We start from the raw sequence: 15,949 nt of genomic DNA, 5'->3' as shown, positions 1-15,949 counted from the left end.
TCATCTCCTTTGTTTTGTTGACGTTGAGTGAGAGGTTATTTTCCTGGCACCACATTCCCAGGGCCCTCACCTCCTCCCTGTAGGCTGTTTCATCATTGTTGGTAATCAAGCCTACTACTGTTGTGTCATCTGCAAACTTGATGATTGAGTTGGAGCGTGCTTGGCCATGCATGGGTGAACACGGAGTACAGGAGGGGGGATGAGCACGCACCCTTGTGGGGCCCCAGTGTTGAGGATCAGTGAAGTGGAGGTGTTGTTTCCTACCTTCACCACTTGGGAGGCCCGTCAGGAAGTCCAGGACCCAGCTGCACAGGGCGGGGTTCAGTCCCAGGGCCTCGAGCTTAATGGTGAGCTTGGAGGCTACTATGGTGTAAAATTCTGAGCTATAGTCAATGAACAGCATTCTTCCATATGTATTCCTCTTGTCTAGATGGGGTAAGGCAGTGTGCAGTGTGATGGCAATTGCATCGTCTGTGGATCTATTGGGGTGGTAAGCAAATTGAAGTGGGTCTAGGGGCAGGTCCGGGCAATTATTTTCAATGGAGGGCCACATTAGAATATATTTTTGCCTTTGTGGGCCAGAATCATATTACAGGATTATACATCATGTGTATGACTGTGTTGACAGACATCTACTGTAAATCATGTCCAGATATGCTACTTATTTTACTTTTTTAACACGCACAAAAATAAACCACATCTGTGTTCTCCTTTTGGTGCAATGAACTACACGGAGGGAAAAGTACACTGTGCATTCAGCACTACGGACAGAACTCTTGTTAACGTTTATGCACAAAAACCCTTCCTTACCAGCCATAATAAAGTTATTGGTTGTTTTTTCAGGTTTTGGGTTCCACCACATTTTTTTTCAGATTTTCTCTTTAAAAATCACACTTTTAATAGAAAAACGACTAAATTGGATGTTCTAAGTGATTTAAGCATTGTTGTTGACATCAGGAATTCCTTTTGAGATCTGGGGGAAGAAAAACAAGTTGCCCTTTAATTTGTCTGTCAATGTTTATGTAGGATACTGCATGCACAATAGCAGAGTTTGCTAAACAAAAGACCACCTGACTGATAAAAATCATGATATGATACCATTCTGCCAGGTAAGCCTACTTTGCAGTTAACATTTCATTTACATTGATACCATTCTGCCAGGTAAGCCTACTTTGCAGTTAACATTTCATTTGGACAGTTTTGGGAAATAAATGTTTTGGCATTGCTAATTGGCTAAACAAAGTGGAAGACTGACGCATTCCCATGCCTTTACGTCTTCAGAAAGTTGCAAGAATTACAAATCACTGATGCATTCTTTAATATTCTTTACATGTAGCTAAGCTTTGGATTGAACAAATCTGCGCTTGCTTTTTTCTCAAGGGCACTTGGAAACAACTGCACAGTGAAGCCCATCATTTCCACAATTATTATCTGGGCAATTTTTTTTTTCCCTGGTTGCACTGGTGCTCCCAACTTAAAATGTCAGGTCGCACAACAAAATACACTATATATACAAAAGTATGTGACAGGTGTATAAAATCAAGCACACAGCCATGCAATCTCCATTGAAAAACGTTGGCAGTAGAATAGCCTTACTGAAGCTCTCAGCGACTTTCAACCTAGCACTGTCATAGGATGCCACCTTTCCAACAAGTCAGTTTGTAAAATGTCAGCCCTGCTAGAGCTGCCCCGGTCAACTATAAGTGCTGTTATTGTGAAGTGGAAACGTCTAGAAGCAACATCAGCTCAGCCGCAAAGTGGTAGGCGACACAAGCTCACAGAACGGGCCGCCCGAGTGCTGAAGCGCATAAAACTTGTCTGTCCCGGTTGCAACACTCACTACTTAGTTCCAAACTGCCTCGCGAAGCAACGTCAGAACAAGAACTGTCGAGAGCTTGATTAGTGTAGTGTCAACAACGCAGCTACTGCCAGCTAGCCTACTTTAGCAGTACTGTATCATTTTAATCATTTCAGTCAATAAGATTCTTGCTACGTAAGCTTAACTTTCTGAACATTCGAGACGTGTAGTCCGCTTGTCATTCCAATTTCCTTGCATTAGCGTAGCCTTTTCTGTAGCCTGTCAACTATGTGTCTGTCTATCCCTGTTCTCTCCTCTCTGCACAGATCATACAAACGCTCCACACCGCGTGGCGCGACCACCCTAACCTGGTGGTCCCAGCGCGTACGACCCACGTGGAGTTCCAGGTCTCTGGTAGCCTCTGGAACTGCCAATCTGCGGCCAACAAGGCAGAGTTCATCTCAGCCTATGCCTCCCTCCAGTCCCTTGACTTCTTGGCACTGACGGAAACATGGATCACCACAGATAACACTGCTACTCCTACTGCTCTCTCCTCGTCCGCCCACGTGTTCTCGCACACCCCGAGAGCTTCTGGTCAGCGGGGTGGTGGCACCGGGATCCTCATCTCTCCCAAGTGGTCTTTCTCTCTTTCTCCCCTTACCCATCTGTCTATTGCCTCCTTTGAATTCCATGCTGTCACAGTTACCAGCCCTTTCAAGCTTAACATCCTTATCATTTATCGCCCTCCAGGTTCCCTCGGAGAGTTCATCAATGAGCTTGATGCCTTGATAAGGTCCTTTCCTGAGGACGGCTCACCTCTCACAGTTCTGGGCGACTTTAACCTCCCCACGTCTACCTTTGACTCATTCCTCTCTGCCTCCTTCTTTCCACTCCTCTCCTCTTTTGACCTCACCCTCTCACCTTCCCCCCTACTCACAAGGCAGGCAATACGCTTGACCTCATCTTTACTAGATGCTGTTCTTCCACTAACCTCATTGCAACTCCCCTCCAAGTCTCCGACCACTACCTTGTATCCTTTTCCCTCTCGCTCTCATCCAACACTTCCCACACTGCCCCTACTCGGATGGTATCGCGCCGTCCCAACCTTCGCTCTCTCTCCCCCTACTCTCTCCTCTTCCATCCTATCTTCTCTTCCCTCTGCTCAAACCTTCTCCAACCTATCTCCTGATTCTGCCTCCTCAACCCTCCTCTCCTCCCTTTCTGCATCCTTTGACTCTCTATGTCCCCTATCCTCCAGGCCGGCTCGGTCCTCCCCTCCCGCTCCGTGGCTCGACGACTCATTGCGAGCTCACAGAACAGGGCCTCCCTCCTCCCTGCGGACCTGGCATCCTTTCACTCCCTCCTCTCTACATTTTCCTCCTCTGTCTCTGCTGCTAAAGCCACTTTCTACCACTCTAAATTCCAAGCATCCGCCTCTAACCCTAGGAAGCTCTTTGCCACCTTCTCCTCCCTCCTGAATCTTCCCCCCCCCTCTGCAGATGACTTCATCAACCATTTTGAAAAGAAGGTCGATGACATCCGATCCTCGTTTGCTAAGTCAAACGACACCTGGTTCTGCTCACACTCCCCTACCCTATGCTCTGACCTCTTTCTCCCCTCTCTCTCCAGATGAAATCTCGCGTCTTGTGACGGCCGGCCGCCCAACAACCTGCCCGCTTGACCCTATCCCCTCCTCTCTTCTCCAGACCATTTCCGGAGACCTTCTCCCTTACCTCACCTCGCTCATCAACTCATCCCTGACCGCTGGCTACGTCCCTCCCCGTCTTCAAGAGAGCGAGAGTTGCACCCCTTCTGAAAAAACCTACACTCGATCCCTCCGATGTCAACAACTACAGACCAGTATCCCTTCTCTCTTTTCTCTCCAAAACTCTTGAGCGTGCCGTCCTTGGCCAGCTCTACCGCTATCTCTCTCAGAATGACCTTCTTGATCCAAATCAGTCAGGTTTCAAGACTAGTCATTCAACTGAGACTGCTCTTCTCTGTATCACGGAGGCGCTCCGCACTGCTAAAGCTAACTCTCTCTCCTCTGCTCTCATCCTTCTAGACCTATCGGCTGCCTTCGATACTGTGAACCATCAGATCCTCCTCTCCACCCTCTCCGAGTTGGGCATCTCCGGCGCGGCCCACGCTTGGATTGCGTCCTACCTGACAGGTCGCTCCTACCAGGTGGCGTGGCGAGAATCTGTCTCCTCACCACGCGCTCTCACCACTGGTGTCCCCAGGGCTCTGTTCTAGGCCTCTCTTATTCTCGCTATACACCAAGTCACTTGGCTCTGTCATAACCTCACATGGTCTCTCCTATCATTGCTATGCAGACGACACACAATTAATCTTCTCCTTTCCCCTTCTGATGACCAGGTGGCGAATCGCATCTCTGCATGTCTGGCAGACATATCAGTGTGGATGACGGATCACCACCTCAAGCTGAACCTCAGCAAGACGGAGCTCCTCTTCCTCCCGGGGGAAGGACTGCCCGTTCCATGATCTCGCCATCACGGTTGACAACTCCATTGTGTCCTCCTCCCAGAGCGCTAAGAACCTTGGCGTGATCCTGGACAACACCCTGACGTTCTCAACTAACATCAGGCGGTGTCCCGTTCCTGTAGGTTCATGCTCTACAACATCCGCAGAGTACGACCCTGCCTCACACAGGAAAGCGGCGCAGGTCCTAATCCAGGCACTTGTCATCTCCCGTCTTGATTACTGCAACTCGCTGTTGGCTGGGCTCCCTGCCTGTGCCATTAAACCCCTACAACTCATCCAGAACGCCGCAGCCCGTCTGGTGTTCAACCTTCCCAAGTTCTCTCACGTCACCCCGCTCCTCCGCTCTCTCCACTGGCTTCCAGTTGAAGCTCGCATCCGCTACAAGACCATGGTCCTCGCCTACGGAGCTGTGAGGGGAACGGCACCTCAGTACCTCCAGGCTCTGATCAGGCCCTACACCCAAACAAGGGCACTGCGTTCATCCACCTCTGGCCTGCTCGCCTCCCTACCACTGAGGAAGTACAGTTCCCGCTCAGCCCAGTCAAAACTGTTCGCTGCTCTGGCCCCCCAATGGTGGAACAAACTCCCTCATGACGCCAGGACAGCGGAGTCAATCACCACCTTCCGGAGACACCTGAAACCCCACCTCTTCAAGGAATACCTAGGATAGGGTAAGTAAGGGTAAGTAATCCTTCTCACCCCCCTTCTCCCCCCAACAAGATTTAGATGCAAGTGGCTGTTCCACTGGTTGTCATAAGGTGTATGCACCAATTTGTAAGTCGCTCTGGATAAGAGCGTCTGCTAAATGACTTAAATGTAAATGTAAATGAGCTTCATGAAATGAGCTTCCGTGGCCGAGCAGCCGCACACAAGCCTAAGATCACCACGCGCAACGCAAGCGTCGGCTGGAGCGTTGTAAATCTCGCCGCCATTGGACTCTCGAGCAGTGGAAATGCGCTCTCTGGAGTGATGAATCATGCGTCACCATCTGGCAGTCCGACAGACAAATCTGTGTTGCCAGGAGGACTCTACTTTCTCCATGGGGCAGGTAGTGTCCTCCTGGCATCCGCCAACTATAAAGTTTGGTGGAGGAGGCATAATGCCGATGATTTTGGAATGTTTGATGAGTAGCTGTCCACATACATTTGGTTATGTTGTGTATCTAGGAGCATATGCGACCAAAATGGTAGCACTTTAGAGCCCTGGTCGAGTATTGAGAATATACAATTAACTGCCTTTGAACGTGACATACCTGGAGGTAACCGCCCTGTCACCGTCACAGCATAGACACCTGGCTTGAAGTTACCTGAACAAGAAAAGTGAAAACTAACACAATAGCACTACAACAGAATGAAATGAAACTTCAAGGTGACGTTTGAAAGAAAGTTATAGTCCAACAGGATAAACCGTGACAACAAACGTACTGATTCTCTGCCACTTGGCCACCCAGCTGTCCTCTGGACTCATCTGGGCTATCACCCTGTAAACAGAGACAAAACAGTTTAACACACACTCACTGTCCAGAACTGTCCATCTCTGAGAAGTAATCAATTACAAGTAGAGAGCTTACCCATCAAACGAGGAACTTGTACACTCATATACCATCTCTCGATTCCCCTTCATCTGAAGGTACGACTCAGTTGTCACAGCCATCATATTCAAACTGGTCAATAGTCTGTTTAGGGACAAGAGAAAGATGGATTGAATGATTACACATAGTTAGCCATGCACATTTCCACACACCCTAGACCAGAGTTATATTACACACAAACATTTCAGCAAGCTTTACGTTGAATAGATAGCAGCAAGCTTTTTTAAAAGTTACGTTCGATAAATAGTCATTAATGTTAGCTAGGAAACCTCATGTAAATTACTGTTTACAAATGCATGCCACTGCCAAGTGTTTGACTTTGCTAACATTAGCTTGCCAGGATAGTATTTGTATTTACCTTCACAAGAGAACACAGAAGGCATGCCCGCAAATGGTGGAGGTCCTTGGGACAAGGCTCCAAAGCCATCGAGACAAATAACAGTTGATATTTCAAGAATCTACCTGCAAAATCAATAGTTTCAAAACCCTTGTTTTGAGCTTCGAAAGGCCCGTAATCACTTCAAACCTCGGTTTAGATAGCACAGACACAACGTCTATATTCAAGGTTAGGGATACAGTTAGGAGTGTGGTTAGGGTTAATTATAGTTAGGTTTAAAATCACATTTAAAAAAGAGAAATTGTAGCAATAGGCAGAGTGTATGACTTTGCGGCTAGGGCAACTAGTGCGACACAGGGACGCTTCTTTATTGGGGTTTAACTGCAGTTGGCATCCAATGTTTACGGTGCATTACCGCCACCAACTGGACGGGGTGAAAAAGGAAACATCATTAAAAAAAAAAATTGTTCCCACTTCTTCCTTCATTTAAAATTCCATAACGCCCCAGGGCCTGAGATGGTGGCACTGCCATTTCCATAAAAGTCACGAAGTCCACCTACTTAAACATTCAACATATCTGGATCCTGCTGATGAGAGGCCAACTCTGCAGCCTATCCAACACCGTGGAGTCTTCAGGACAACCATTCGTTCCCTTAACCCTTTTGCCAGCCTCTACATAGAAAATTCTCTGGACTGCCCTGACTCAGGCAACCTCATTCTCTTTCGCCCTCTTCGGGCATTTCAAAGATGTAGCTTCTTGGTTCCCACCACAATTGCAACACTTCAACATGATCTTCCTTTTCAACATGATCTTCTTTTCCACAACTTCCACATCTTAGCTTCTCTGTACTACAGACACTTGACATGTCCAAAAGCCATACTAAGATTACACTGCATCTATCTTGGGACAAACGCTCGGACATGATGATTCACATACCCTAACTTCACCCAGGCAGGGAGGGATTCCATATCAAAAACAGAAGAACAGACAGACTCTTTACTTTTACTCCAATCACCACACAATTCATCCGACGTACATAAACCATTCCAAGGATATTCTTAATTTGTTCAACATTGACGTCCCACAAGACGCCAGATATTACCCCTTTACAGGTGCCCTGCTCTGGAGAGCAACGCACAACATGGCATATTTATCTGTTCCTCGGACTTACAAGCCCACTTCTCGTGATTCTCACAACCTTTACTTTACCCCACTACCTCTTCCACCAGTTTGGATATCTGAAACAGGTTTCTCGAGTTTGGTATTTCATCCAGTTGCTCATCTTCAAAAATAAACGCACTCCTACAAGATAAATGGGGACTCCAGCTGAGCTCTTCATTTTGTTCTCAACACAACTTTGGTCAGTTTCCCATCATGTGGGTGCTAGCAAGCAGGCTGGGGCTGGAAGCTATAGTGAGCTTTGATTGGTCAATAGCATTGCTATATCGCAGAGTATTTGCATAAAGTTCAGCTTTCTCCTACTTTGGTCCTGCCCTGTTCACGCACCCTCGTCCATGTTCCCATCGCCCAACAGTCCCTCCGCCAACTTCGCTTCCCTCCATTTCAAATGAATGGGGATCCTTTGTTTCATCGCCCCAATCATGTTATGTGGAAATGCACTGTTACAATAGATTTACACATGGAACGACAGGGGGAGATGACACATCCGAAGCCATTCCGTTACTATTCTTTGGGTACGGAATTCATTTTACGTGACGTCGGCACTCTAGTCCAACCACACTAGTCAAATCAAAATCAAATAAAATGTTATTGGTCGCATACATATATTTTGCAGATGTTATCACAGGTGTAGTGAAATGCTTGTTCCTAGCTCCAACAGTGCAATAATACCTAACAATACATGCAAATACAAAAAATACAAATAAAGGAATTAAGAAATATAGAAATATTAGAACGAGCAATGTCAGTCTGGAATATAATATATATGATGTGATGGTGTGTGTATAGACTTTATGGACAGTATGTGAATAGAAAAGGTATGCAGCAGTAGTTATATAGGATGAGCCTAGACTAGAATACAGTAAATATGTAGAAGAGTTAAAATGGTTATTCCATCAAACTTAAGGTGACCAGATTTCTGAAATGAAAACCGGGGACACTTCCAGTTCGGCGGTCAATATATCATTAAAATATCCAATGTTATTATCTATGAAATAAAAAAGGGGGACAATTCCGGTTTCATGTATTCAGTCTTAACAGACACACTGTGATAGACAGAGAAAACAACTATATTACAGAAACACTACAGACAAGACAGAACTGTCCAATCTGAACCGCCATTCAGTGGTCCTGCTAGAATAAGAGCAGAAGAGAACATGAGCAAAATTGAAAAAAATAGACAATAGTATATGTGAAATACTTAACATAAAAGAAATAAGATGCTGATGAGATTGGTAACTACATAATATACTTATACCAACCTAATCTGTATATTTCTCAAAAGAATGTATTTTCTTCAGGATTGCTCTGCCTTTAGCCAGCTTCTCCATGAACTCCTGGCAGGGGAGGTTAAGGTTTGTCTTCACAATAAGCATGGCCTTGATGGTAGGAACAGTGAAGCTATTTCTTGCTGCTGTCCATATATCATTCATTTGGGAGAACACTCTCGACTGGTGCATTACTTCCAGGTAAGCACATGACAACAGACGCTAATCTAGCAAGGAGAGTGTGTGGGATGTCATTCTATTTGAAGTCGGTAACCACCGTGCTCCATCTCTGACTAAGCGGTGTCTCAGATGTTTTCCATTCTTCAAGCGATCCCCCCTTTAGGAACTCTTGCAGGCCAGTAACTTCGTAACACAATGCATCCTCATTGATGGTCACATTGGGGCATTTTTCCTGCAGTGTGGCTGCTGCCTTCTGGATCTCTTCACGCAGAGGTTTCCTTTTTAAAAGGAGACAGTGTAAATCTTTTAGTTTATCTGTGTGCTTTCCCCATGCTTGCAAGTAGTTCACAGCCATAGTGAAGAATGATTGGGATGTTTTGAGAAAGCTCTCTTTAGACATGTCTCCATTTTCCTCTAGCTCTCTCAGAAGTCCTCTGACCAAAACTGGAATGAAGTTGTCATCACATCTTGCAGTCAATTTTGCCTCAACCTTTCTCAGAATTGCAGCGGAGTCCACAGCACAGTGGTCCTGGCCTCCAAGCATCTTGATCGAGTCACTGAATACAGTCAATTTTCCATTGACAAAGGCCAGCCAAAGTTCAGTCAGTGGATCTTCGAACATTGTTCGTAGGACAACAGGGCATTTGTCTTCAGAAATAAAAAAGGATTTCAATGGCACATACATTTTCAGCACTCTTTCTAGAGCAAGGAGCATGGACATCCAGCAAATATTGCTGTGTCCTAAAATATTATGGTACTCCTGGCCAACAAACTCACAAAAGCCGTTCAGTCTTTCTACCTCTGACTTTGAAAATATGAACATAATTCAAATATCTTTGTGAGCAGATACTCAACATCATATCCAAAGCTGTTCTGGCCGTGTTATGAATGAAAACCTAAGCCAATCACCTCCCGCTGCAGAGCATTTTTATCTTTGGTATGGACATTGACCCTCCCCAGCCTATTCAGTCCTCCAAAGTTGGTATTTGTTGTCGGCAGAGAATGTTTTCCAGGTTACATTTTTGGATGACCACCAGGACCTCAGCTGCAATTTCCTCTGCTGTTTCTCCATTCAATTCAACAAAATCAAGCAGTTTTGTTTCCACAGATGTGCTGCCATCATATATCTGACTACTATTGGCAGCAGCTTTACATGTCCAAGATTGGACGCATCAATGGACAGGGACACAAATTCAACCTGGTCTAGGTCCTGTTTTACCAAAGTAGTTGCCCATGTTACTAACACGTTACTCACTATGGCGTCACATTTCGTCCTAGCACATGTAAACTTTGGCTCATAAAGCTTCCGTGTCAGTTGTGCTGTGCAGTCCATAGATCTGTAACTATGATTGTGTCTCATAGTGTGGTATGCAAAGACACCCTCCTGCACAGCTAAACCATATTATTCTTGGGAAGGCTCTACTCTCTTGAAGAATGTGGTGACAGAGGACATACCAACACGGGCAATCAGAGGCTTTATGCTTTTTCGTCTGCTGATGTTCTACCACTGCCGTTCTTCACTGGCTGCCAATTGAAAGAGAGGATGCAGTGAACCATTCTATCGTCTTGACCTATGTGTATGAAATGGAAATGATCTCATCACGTTTATCATAAAAAGTGCATTTCCATTTCTTGGAAAGAGTCATTGTATCTCCTCTGTCTGCTCTTCTTCACTCTCCTTGTGCCACTCTTAATTACACTCTTAACTTTTTATTCTCCTCCAATCTTTCTCCTCTTTTCTTCCTTTCCACCTCACTCTCCTTGCTTCACTCTTTTTACTCCCTTCATTTTTCCTTCTCCTTCCTCTCCAATCTGTATTAATAAATAGCAAACTATTAGATAACCAAAGTATTCTAACAGATTCCCATTGCTTGCCTCATGTTTGTATTTTATCTCAAAAACATTGTTTGGAATAATAAATTGTCAGGCTCTGTAACCATATCTTTACCTTTCCTCCTGTCTCCTTCCTTCTCTTCTTCCTAACCAGTCTTCCTCCTCTCCACTGCTAATGCTATCCATGAACATTTCTAAATATATTTTCACACTACTTATTATAATGCCAAACCATTAAAATTGTAATCTACAAAAATATTCTCTGAATAAATTGTGCATTCATTTAATATCATATTTTCAAAATAGCCCGTCCACTGCATGTTTACATGTGAACGTTTTTTAACCTAGCTACTACCATAACAGTAGCTAGATAACCTAGTCGACATAGGTTATGCTAGCTAACGTTAGCTATTTAAAACCTTATAGAGCAGATCATATATCTATATAATAAATTGTGACATTATAATATCACTAGCTAGTATCTCAAACTAGTGTAATTTACCAGATCGTATATCTATATAATAAATTGTGACATTATGATTTCACTAGCTAGTATCTCAAACTAGTGTAATTTACCTGGCTTGAAAAGACGTTTGTGGTGATGTTGTGGATTCACTTGACACTTGCTTCTGGACGAGTTTTCCACAGCAGTTTTCTCTAAAACTATCGCGAGCAAGTAGTTAGTTGAAGAGTGAATGAAGCTGCTATAGCAAGCAGCCCCCTCAGTTGGCCTAAAACAAGCACAACGCGATTGAGACGTCAACCCGTCGGCTCTGCTGCCCGGTCTTTCTTGCCAGGTAAAATATTTCACTTTGCGGTCTGTTTTTAACGCACAGTTAAAAACGGGGACATTTTCGGGGACAGGTCCAGCCGGGGACAGGCCACCAAAAACGGGGACGTCTGGTACCCTAATCAAACTTCAAATTATTAGAATATAGTACGCAACAACCAGGTTAAGGGTCAGTGGCTGAAGTCCGCGAACAGGAATATTCCAAGTTCAGACAGAAGGGGGGAGTCAGATCGCTATGATCGCCAGGAACTTTACTTTTGGTGTCTAATTTTAATTGTTGCGCTACTTGTGCTGCCTGTTGATGTTAAGTAGGCAGCTACAGTAGCTGAATGATGTTAACATCTTTGGGTTTTATTTCATTAAATGTATTTTGTTTCATCTGGGTGCTCCGTCACTTACTAACACCCTAGTACTATCGGTAGCTCCGGTTCTCCTCAGTCCGAGAAAACACTGAGTGAAGGGCATGTTTTGCAAATGACTCCTTTGTAAATGTCCATACCGTGAAATAAAACAAGTTTATCAAACTAAGTTTGATGCTGTATATATTGTTATAAGGGAGTGTGAGACTATTGATACATGTCACTTTCAGAGTTTTATTGTTATTGATATAGTTTACAGAGTGCTAAAAATCATTGCTGTTGCTAGCTAGCATGCCTTTCTGTGATGCATACAGTTAGCTGAGCTTCTGACTGATGCTAGCGTTGCATTGTGGGAGATGTAGGTTTAACCCTCTATGGTCTGAATGGGATTAAGGTGATTTCACGTTGTAGCTTGTTTGTAATTACAGTGTTTTTGTACATTAGTTATTGTATTTTAATACGGTCAACACTGAAAGCACCTAGAAATGTATTGGGGATGTGAGACAGGATATGTGTTTTACCTTTCTTCATGCTCCTGTATAGAACAACTTGTCAGTGCATTGGAGACTGATGTGTTCCTGTCCTGTCACAATACTGTTGCAGGTATGGTTCTATTGTCGAATAATTAAGATGATACATTCTTTGTATTGAATGACCTGACTAGATCATAAATGAACAATTGTCCAGACAGAGGCTTGAGTTTGCGAATTGACGGTTTATTAAACCAACTTTACACAGGCTACTGTTTGGGCCGTAGCACACGCCAAATAGATGACAGATAACCCACAAGCCAATCGTGACCTTCTCTTGTGAAGCCCAGACGTAAGAGAGAGAGAGAACAAAAGCTGAACCTGGTCTTAACTTCCAATGCTCCACCCCCCTGCCCAACCCCCCTCCACGCCACTCCGCCAACCACCAGGATGCCCGGCATCAGAACATTCCAGGCATTCCCGTGATTGGCAGATAGCAGGTTGATTGACATGTCGGACCCCGCGAACACCGGGTACTGGTCAGTACAACACAACCACCTCCTAGCCTAACACATACCACACAGCTGTCTGTGCGGGTCGCTACAGTATTAAGGACTGGTTAATATTTTATACTATACATTGTGGCTTTATGTATGAATGTGATTGTGTGAGTTTGAGAAAACACAGAGAGAAAGAACAACTCGTCAGATAGTGCATTGGAGACTGATGTGTTCCTGTCCTGTCTTTTCACAATACCATTGCAGATTGGCATAAAAGCCAAGAAGACTGCCGTGGGGTCGTTCTTCATTTCTTGGTTCTCCTGTGGTACATGTAAAGACCGCTACATATACATATGGGGGGGGACTCTAAAACAGTATGTAAACATGATTAAAAGTGCCCAGTGTTCAATGACTATGTAGGGCAGCAGTCTCTAAGGTGCAGGGTAGAGTACTGGGTGGTAAGCTGACTAGTAACAGTGATTAAAGTTCAGGGCAGGGTAATGGGTGGAGGCCGGCTACTGGTGACTATTTAATGGCCTGGAGATAGAAGCTGCTTTTCAGTCTCTCGGTCCCAGCATTGATGTACCTGTACTGTCTCTACCATCTAGATAGTAGCTGGGTGAACAGGCCATGGCTCGGGTGGCTGAGGTCCTTCCTTCCTGTGACACCGAGCGCTGTGGATGCCTGGAGGGCAGGCACTGTACCCCGGTGATGTGTTGGGCTGAGCGCACCACCCTCTGGAGAGCCCTGCGGTTGCGGACATGGATAAACAGGGAGTACAGGAGGGGGCTGAGCACGCACCCTTGTGGGGCCCTCATGTTGAGGATCAGTCTCGGATCAATTCCATCCTAAATCGTGAAGTTCAGTTTAGTCAGCTATTCCTACCCTAAACACTAACCTCTTACCCTAACTATAAACCTTACAAGCTCCCAGCCATCCAGTACATACATGCCAGGTGGTGTCTGAGAAAGGCACGAAAGGCACAAAAAAACTCAAGCCACTCGAGACATGGACTGTTCTCCATGCTCCCGTCCATCTTGCGGTACTGTGCATCAAGGATAAGACCAACAGACTCCTAAACAGCTAACTATATACTGACTCTATGCTCTTCCACAGGTCTTTACCTACTCAGACACACACACATTCACTGTCACTCTTACATACTCATTACTGACGAGACACACTTACACCCACATGTACACACCCCTACACTGCTACTGCTAAGATGATTATTGATTTAGATGTATTTTCTTTCTACACACAAATACCCCATAATGTCAGAGAGTGAAAAGAAGGAAGCCTGTACAGAATAAAACAATTCCAAAACATGCATCCTGTTTGCAATAAGGCATTAAAGTAAAACGGCAAAAAACATGGCAAAGAAATTGCATTTATGTCCTGAATACAAAATGTTATGTTTGGGGCAAACAACACATCACTGAGTACTATACCACTCTTCATATTGTCAAGCATGGTGGTGACTGCATCATGTTATGGTTATGCTTGTCATGGGCAAGGACTAGGGAGTTTTTTGGGATAAAAATAAACAGAATAGAGCTACGGTAAGTACAGGCAAAATCCTAGAGGAAAAACTGGTTCAGTCTGCTTTCCAACAGTCACTGGGAGACAAATTCACCTTGCAGCAGGACAATAACCTAAAATGGCCAAATATACAGTGGGGCAAAAAAGTATTTAGTCAGCCACCAATTGTGCAAGTTCTCCCACTTAAAAAGATGAGAGGCCTGTAATTTTCATCATAGGTACACTTCAACTATGACAGACAAAATGAGAAAAAAAATCCTGAAAAACCCTGGAGAGAAACAGCACACATAGAGATCGTACACTACAATCTTGTGGGTGATAACCAAGTTGAGCCCAACACTAGAGGTAAAAATAGTGCCTGCAGTCCTAACGGATCATAAAGTCATATGGCTGGCTGTAAGAATGGGCAGTAATTATGATAAGAAATACTCTGGATGTTATTGGAAATTAAATAACACATTGTTATTGCATGATTTTAAAAATGTGATTAAGAATCTCATTTCTGTTTACTGGAATTTAGCTACCTCTAAGCAGAATATGGGAAATATTGGGAACAGCTGAAATGTAAAATCCTCTCAGCCTGTATTACCTATGGGAAACAGCTTGCTTTAAGAAGGAGATGAGGTAGTTGTGCTCTAAGAAAATTGCTGACATCACAGAGATTGAGCATCTTGATCTTAATGAGGAAGCTAGAGGAGCCTTCATAAGATCCAGAAAACAATGGCTTGAAAAAGGCAAAAAGAACACTAGATACTTTTTTAATTTAGAAAAGCGAGGGGAAATCGACACACTTTGAAAATGTAAGATTAATGGGGTAACCTCTAAGGATAGAGAGGAGTTATCAGACTTTACCACTAAGTTTTATGAGAATCTTTAGTCTTTAGATAACAGTTTGAGTGACTAAGGATCTCCTTGATTTTATAGAGAATTGTGGTATCCTGGGAGGTCTATCGCAGGGGTTGGTGATAGAGGGGAGGTATGTGCCGCGACGTTGGCTCCCTCTGCTGGGAGTACACGGGCTGGGCACCCCGACGCTGATGGCCCAAGTCGAGGTAATTAGGGGAGAGTGCCAACCAAACGTGCATGCCACATGAAGGGAGCACTGTGGCACACCGTAAGTGAAGACACGGAGCAGAATCTGAGAGGGACCGAGCCCAAACATAAGTTATTTTGTTATGTTTATTTTGTTACCTAGTAAAGTCGTGTTTTCTGACTCCAACCTCATTGTATCTGTGTTACTCTGTCCCTGTCTCTGTGTTAATGCACGCTCAACCCAACACCCCACGGTTTACCACATATGGTGGAGAATATGGGCACCTAAGTAGCTTTGAGTTGAAGGGTGGGATGGCTCAGGAGTCTAGCCCGAATCAGTTCCTGGTCAAGTTAATGGAGGAAGATGACATGGCGATGTATTTGTGCACCTTCGAGAGGACTGTGCAGAGGAAGGATGGCCCAAGCGCAAGTGGGCCAGCCTTTTGGCACCCTATCTCTCTGGGAATGCCCAGAAGTCCCCTTCGACTGCAACGTCGACCACTTCAACGTCGACCAGGCAGCGAATTATGAGGGACTCAAACGTGAGATCCTGAGCCGATATGG

The 15,949-nt window shown here is 44.7% G+C and overlaps 1 pseudogene; it reads right to left on the bottom strand.

Annotated features, from left to right (window-relative positions):
* Positions 1-303: 303 nt before the first annotated feature.
* On the bottom strand, positions 304-6,438 carry LOC127906283 (transcription elongation factor SPT4-like; annotated as a pseudogene).
* Between the last annotated feature and the right edge of the window lie 9,511 nt (positions 6,439-15,949).

Source organism: Oncorhynchus keta, chromosome 12 (genome assembly GCF_023373465.1).
Source record: "Oncorhynchus keta strain PuntledgeMale-10-30-2019 chromosome 12, Oket_V2, whole genome shotgun sequence".
Classification (NCBI taxonomy): domain Eukaryota; kingdom Metazoa; phylum Chordata; class Actinopteri; order Salmoniformes; family Salmonidae; genus Oncorhynchus; species Oncorhynchus keta.
This window is presented reverse-complemented; position numbering and strand designations above follow the sequence as displayed.